Source organism: Pollicipes pollicipes, unplaced genomic scaffold (assembly GCF_011947565.3).
Source record: "Pollicipes pollicipes isolate AB1234 unplaced genomic scaffold, Ppol_2.1 Scaffold_7262;HRSCAF=8765_pilon_pilon_pilon, whole genome shotgun sequence".
NCBI lineage: Eukaryota > Metazoa > Arthropoda > Thecostraca > Pollicipedomorpha > Pollicipedidae > Pollicipes > Pollicipes pollicipes.
Window position 1 is genome coordinate 10,445,737 of NW_023597055.1, and position 6,877 is coordinate 10,452,613.

At 58.3% G+C, this 6,877-nt stretch overlaps 1 pseudogene; it reads left to right on the top strand.

The window, feature by feature from the left end:
- The first annotated feature begins 331 nt into the window (after positions 1–331).
- On the top strand, positions 332–6,181 carry LOC119113790 (B9 domain-containing protein 1-like; annotated as a pseudogene).
- Positions 6,182–6,877: the final 696 nt, after the last annotated feature.

Here is a 6,877-nt window from a genome sequence, read left to right on the forward strand (position 1 = left end):
GGACATTCTGGCATTGGACTAATGGCTTATACATGTTCTGAACATAATGTTTGAAAATGGGCTGGGAGAGCAAATGTGGATGTGTTGTTGAAGGACTTTTAGAGCTAGTAGGCATGGCCATTAAGAAGCAAGAGCACTGATATGCTGTAAACCAAAATCATTGTGATTTTGCTTTACTTCTAGGTATATCATATAGTAACTAACCATTTTTGCATCACTTTTATTACCTCACATTGCTTTGAAGTGTCAGTTTTGATGGTGATGCAACCACCTGCCAGCCTAGTGGTAGTGCTGGTCAGCATGCTCTGAATTGTCTGCTGGTCCAAAGGCAATGACAGCCAGTGAGCCAGGCTTCATAGTGTCTGTGACAGGCCAGATTGAGTCAGCAAGCCTGGCTGACTTTGATGATGTCTACTGCCGCTACTCCTTCCAACATGGCCCCGACTGGGAGATGGTGGCAGTGCATGCAGATGCTCGTTGCGTTCTATGTCTCAGCCAATAGTGAACACGGCTTTGGATTTTTCCCTGGATTTATGCTGATGCACATTTTGAGTGTTACAAAGCATTGGTATAGATTTTACCACGTCGTAAATCACTTTTCATGTACCTTGGGATTGTGTTGTAATGTTGACCACTGCATGAGCTCCATATGAATGAACTCCCAATGTTTTATCTGAGCAGATTTCTGAGATTACAGCCCACGCTTATCATGACTCAAATGATCCCTAATCCCACTACCGATCGTGAAATTTCAGTTGAATGGCACAATCTGTGTGACGAAAGTTTGACGTGCCGACATGCACTCTGAAGTGAGCGGAACAGCGGAGTTCGGGATCAGCGCTGTGTCCCGTCGTCATCGTGTCCGTGTCCGTGTCCGTGCCCCGTGTCCGCACGAGTCGGCCCCCCGCTGACGACAGCCGCTCCGCCGCCAGGGTCTGCACGAGGGTATCTCGCAGATCAGCAAGCGCAGCCAGGACGAGCGCCAGCTACTGGTCTGGAACCTGCCCGTCGAAGTGTCGTTCAAGTCCACCAACCCGCACGGCTGTGAGTTGGGCGCCGGCAGCCCGCCACCCGCCTGCTGGCTCGTCCGCCCGCTCGCTCGCCCGCCCGCTCGCTCGCCCGTCCGCTCGCTCGCCCTCGCTCCCGTCCCCTCGCCACTCACGCCCCGCCCCGCCGCCTGCCCCCCGCCTGCCCCACCGCCGCCCCGCCGCCCCGCCGCCCCGCCGCCCCCCGCCCGTCTTCGCGCACGCTTGCCGAACGGGCCGCGCCAGCACCAGGGATGCGTGCGCGTCGGGGACGGCAAGGGCGTCTCATGTTTTGGGGACTGGTCATGCCGTGACAAAAGTTTGTATGTGGGGAGGGGGGGGGGGATCGTACAGGCAGTGGTCCACGGGGCGCCGAAGTCGAATTATCGGGATGTGGCGTGTGCCGCATTTGGCCGCTCCGGGTCTGGCAAAAACAGATAAGACAGTTTTATCGGCCCTTTCGTCGTACGAATGCGAGGAAATGGAGATTGACGTATTGCTATTTTGGCTACGTGCCTTATTCGTTTTGATAAGGGCATGTGGCCGAAAGATCAATCCATCTTTTTCTCCATCTCCATGGCTTTCCTACAAAGAATAAGACTATTAGTACTGCCTTAGTATCATGCGTAATGTTTCGTCGCGAATGCACTAAACAACTCATGTGGTCTCGCGAAAATGTTTTGTTGGTATGATACCTGCATTTTCAAAAACAACTGGCGAGTGTGTGCGGTGCCGTCACCGAGTTAACGACGCAAACGCTCGTCCCATGCCCTTCTGCCTAGTTTAAAGTTAATGTAACACACCACGTCCGTGTAATGTTTGCAAAATGAGGTGTGCGTGGTAAATATTTTACAGCAATATTTCGTGAAAGAAACAGCAACGTATGATAAGCCGTAGCAAACGCACGTTGCAAATTCGTCTTGCAGGGCCGCAGCTGATCGTCAGCTGTTACGGGCCGGACCTGTTCGGCAATGACGTCATTCGTGGCTACGGCGTGTGTCACGTGCCGGTCTGCTCGGGCAGCCACCGGGTCAGGTGAGGGCCGCCGCCGGCGCGCCCCGCCGTCCTACTCACCGCTCGCCGAGGGTCCCCACCTGCTCACGCGATGCGCGCGCGCCCAACCATTCTGAGGTGTCGTTTATGTACGATATGGAATTTGCACTTGGAGTGGGCAGTCTTGCATTTCGAGGTGGTGATTTCATTAGTTGTGTTGTTTACATAAATTTAACATAGCGGGGAATTTCTGAGTAGTCGCGACTTGTCTCTCTTTCGTTGGCAACTACCTGGTTGGCTGTCAGTCGTTGATGATTGGTATTCCATGACGCTTTGCCTGCTAAGCCTGTTAAGCGCCGACACTGGGCGTCGACCGTAACCTCGTAGATTCGGCCTGCTCCGCGCATGACGTTCCGGCCGGGAGCCATGTGGCGTCTGTGTGCGCCGAAGGTGGCCGTGTGAACGGTGCTGGTGTGTTTCTGGGGCAGCCGTGCAGCCAGCGGCGGCCACAGCCCCGGCCATCGCTGCGGCAGGTGTTAGGTTACACAGCGCTCGTGTGCACTGGGTTGTCACCCTACAACTAGGCTACGCAATTACTATGTGTGCCCATGGGAGCAGGTAGAGTCAAATGGTGTTCTTGTGCGCCTTAAGGTGGTCGTGCTGCATTACCCAGTCGTTGTGCACACGCGGAAGAGCGGCATTCTTTGTTCATGGTGTCCTCGGGGGGCCGTGTCCAGTTCCCATTGACCGCGTGTTTACCCAGGATGGCCGTGTTTTATGTTCAGGGTGTTCTTGGGGGGCCTTGTCCAGTGACCCATTGCCCGCGTGTTTACCCAGGATGGCCGTGTTTTATGTTCAGGGTGTTCTTGGGGGGCCTTGTCCAGTGACCCATTGACTGCGTGTTTACCCAGGATGGCCGTGTTTTATGTTCATGGTGTTCTCGGGGGGCCGTGTTCAGTGACCCACTGACTGCGTGCTTACCCAGGATGGCCGTGTTTTATGTTCAGGGTGTTCTTGGGGAGCCATGTCCAGTTACCCATTGACCGCGTGTTTACCCAGGATGGCCGTGTTTTATGTTCAGGGTGTTCTTGGGGGGCCTTGTCCAGTGACCCATTGACCGCGTGTTTACCCAGGATGGCCGTGTTTTATGTTCAGGGTGTTCTTGGGGGGCCATGTCCAGTGACCCACTGACTGCGTGTTTACCCAGGATGGCCGTGTTTTATGTTCAGGGTGTTCTCGGGGGCGTGTCCAGTGACCCATTTGACCGCCGTGTTTACCCAGGATGGCCGTGTGTTTATGTTTCAGGGTGTTATAGGGGCCGTGTCCAGTGACCCACTGACTGCGTGCCTACCCAGGATGGTCGTGTTTTATGTTCATGGTGTTCTCGGGGGGCCGTGTTCAGTGGCCCACTGACTGCGTGTTTACCCAGGATGGCCGTGTTTTATGTTCAGGGTGTTCTCGGGGGGCCCATGTCCAGTGACCCACTGACTGTCGTGTTTACCCAGGATGGCCGTGTTTTTATGTTCAGGGTTGTTCTTGGGGGGCCTTGTCGAGTGATCCACTGACTGCGGTTTTACCCAGGATGGCCCGCGTTTTTATGTTCAGGGTGTTCTTGGGGGGCCGTGTCCAGTGATCCACTGCACTGCGTGTTTACCCAGGATGGCCCGTGTTTTATGGTTCAAGGGTGGTTCTTGGGGGGCCTGTCCAGTTGATCCACTGACTGCGTGTTTACCCAGGATGGCCGTGTTTTATGTTCAGGGTGTTCTTGGGGGGCCTTGTCCAGTGATCCACTGACTGCGTGTTTACCCAGGATTGGCCCGTGTTTTATGTTCAGGGGTGTTCTTGGGGGGCCTTGTCCAAGTGATCCACTGACTGCGTGTTTACCCAGGATGGCCGTGTTTCATGTTCAGGGTGTTCTTGGGGGGCCGTGTCCAGTGATCCACTGACTGCGTGTTTACCCAGGATGGCCGTGTTTTATGTTCAGGGTGTTCTTGGGGGGCCTTGTCCAGTGATCCACTGACTGCGTGTTTACCCAGAATGGCCGTGTTTTATGTTCAGGGTGTCTTGGGGGGCCTTGTCCAGTGATCCACTGACTGCGTGTTTACCCAGGATGGCCGTGTTTTATGTTCAGGGTGTTCTTGGGGGGCCTTGTCCAGTGATCCACTGACTGCGTGTTTACCCGGGATGGCCGTGTTTTATGTTCAGGGTGTTCTTGGGGGGCCGTGTCCAGTGATCGACTGACTGCGTGTTTACCCAGGATGGCCGTGTTTTATGTTCAGGGTGTTCTTGGGGGGCCTTGTCCAGTGATCCACTGACTGCGTGTTTACCCAGGATGGCCGTGTTCGTACCGGAGTCGACCTCACAGCTGCAGAAGCTGGCTTCCTGGTTCACTGGCCGCCGACCGGAGCTGGCCGACCCGGTCACGCTGGCGCTCGGCGAGGGCAGGGAGGGTGAGGTGACCCGGTCACGCTGGCGCTCGGCGAGGGCAGGGAGGGTGAGGTGACCCGGTAATGCTGGTGCTCGGCGAAGGCAGTGAGGGTGAGGTGACCCGGTCACACTGGCTCTCGGCGAGGACAGGGAGGGTGAGGTGACCCGGTCACGCTGGCGCTCGGCGAGGACAGGGAGGATAAGATGACCCGGTCACACTGGTTCCTGGGCGATGGGCAGGGGGGGGGGGGGGGGGGGGGGGGGGGTTTGAGGGGTGACCACAAGTTATGCTGGCGCCTCGGCGAGGGAAGGGACAGGGGAGATATTACGGTCAACGCTGGCGCTCGGCCGAGGGCAGGGAGGGACCCGGAGGGTGAGGTGACCCGGTCACACTGGCTCTCGGCGAGGACAGGGAGGGTGAGGTGACCCGGTCACGCTGGCGCTCGGCGAGGACAGGGAGGATAAGATGACCCGGTCACACTGGTCCTGGGCGAGGGCAGGGGGGGTTGAGGTGACCCGGTTATGCTGGCGCTCGGCGAGGGCAGGGACGGTGAGATAATACGGTCACGCTGGCGCTCGGCGAGGGCAGGGAGGGTGAGGTGACCCGGTCACACTGGCGCTCGGCGAGGGCAGGGAGGGTGAGGTGACCCGGTTATGCTGGCGCTCGGCGAGGGCAGGGAGGATGAGATGACCCGGTCACACTGGTGCTCGGCGAGGGCAGGGAGGGTGAGATGATCCGGTCACGCTGGCTCTCGGCGGGGACAGGGAAGGGCAGGTGACCCGGTCACGCTGGCTCTCGGCGGGGGCAAGAAGGGTGAGGTGAAGTGCGTATACGTGCGTTTTATCTGTCGCAAAAGAGCCCTGCTTTCGAATTCTGAGGACCTTTTGGCTGGGACTCCCATCTTCAGTGAGTTTTTTTAGGAGCAATACGGGCGCCTTAAGCCGCAAAAATACAGCGGCCTTCGGCATCAGGTGGACACGCCATCTCCAGAGGGAGGGGGAGGGGGGGGGGGCATGACCCCATTAGGCTCCTTTCAGCTACGGCACTGGCTGTGCGAGCGAGGCCCAAAGCATCGCATTTTGATCGGTGTTAGTCTTAGATTGTTCCGCTTGCTTGTTTGAATTTGAAATTTCGAAATCACCCCTATGTAATTAAAGTGAGGCAAACAAGACGCGGAATTGTGTTGCGACTGACACGTTTGTTAGTAACGCGATTACGACGCATCACAGCATTATCATCGACCCTGTGTTCGTCGATTCTCCCTTGCTTGGTGGGTAAGTACGTGGCGACTGGCTTTAGGCTCCACGTCTTACGTGATGAGTTTCATGGTCGCTGCACGCAGCTCTCAGCCATTGGATAGACTTTTACAGAAACCAAGCCATTTCTCGAGACACGGCAAGGTTGTGACTCTGACCCACCATTATCCAGTGCGAACCAAACAAGCGTCAAGCATGGTGAATCTGCATTCTCACGCGCTCGCTCCCGTCCGACTCGCTTACTGCCGGGGTCTGCACTAGTGGCAGTGTGGCGGCGTCCCAGCACATGGCGCCGCTCCCTCCCCTCCTCCCGCCTCCCGCCGTGACCCCCGCCCGTGACGCGCTGGTGCCCGCCCTGACCGCTGACCGGCGTCCCCTGCGGCAGTGATGCGGGTCCGGTCGCAGGGCGTGTCACCTGCCGGCTGCAGGTGCTCACCAAGGACCTGCGGCGGCTGGGCTATGTCAGCGGGCGTCAGCCGGAGACGGACGGCGCCGAGGCGCGCGGGCGCGGCGGCGGCGGCCGGCGTCGGGCACGCCGCCCCTGGTCCAGTGACACCCCGGACGCGGTCGGTGACGTCACAGGGCGCAGGGGCGTCCGCGGTGGCCGGCGGCCGCGGCGCCCCGCGCCGGCGCCGTGGAGTGACCGGCTTGTGACATCACTTGTGGCTTCGCGGGATGGGCGGGCCGCGGTGGACGACGGGCGCTCGCGTGGTTCGGATCGGTTTCAGCTCAGTCTTGCGTGGTTATCTGTTGCCGCGATCAGAGTTTCCCGCAGACATGCTGGCTCATCTTTGGGCGCCGTCAGAGGCACGTGCCAGTATCGTGGTGTCACCGGCCGCGGTCGTCCTGCGGGTGTCGCGGCAAAGCTGATTTCTGAATGGCGCGACTCGAGAACGTCCGCCATTGGTCGCCCTTCTTCGCTTGGTTCATCGACGTGGGACGTTGCCAGCCGCGGGACGATGAGACATATTGGGGGGGGGGGGGGGGGGCGTTGTGTCTGCTTCAACGCCCAGGGTCGCTGCGTCAGAGTGCTCTGTGCTCTGCGTTCCGTGTTTAGTCTCAATGCTCCCACAATGGATCGGCCGGTAGTGTCGTGGTATTGGCTGCATCCGTCCAAAGGTGTGTGCAAACGGACCTCGCTTCTCTGCGTGCGAATCGTGTGATTTAGCCGTCCA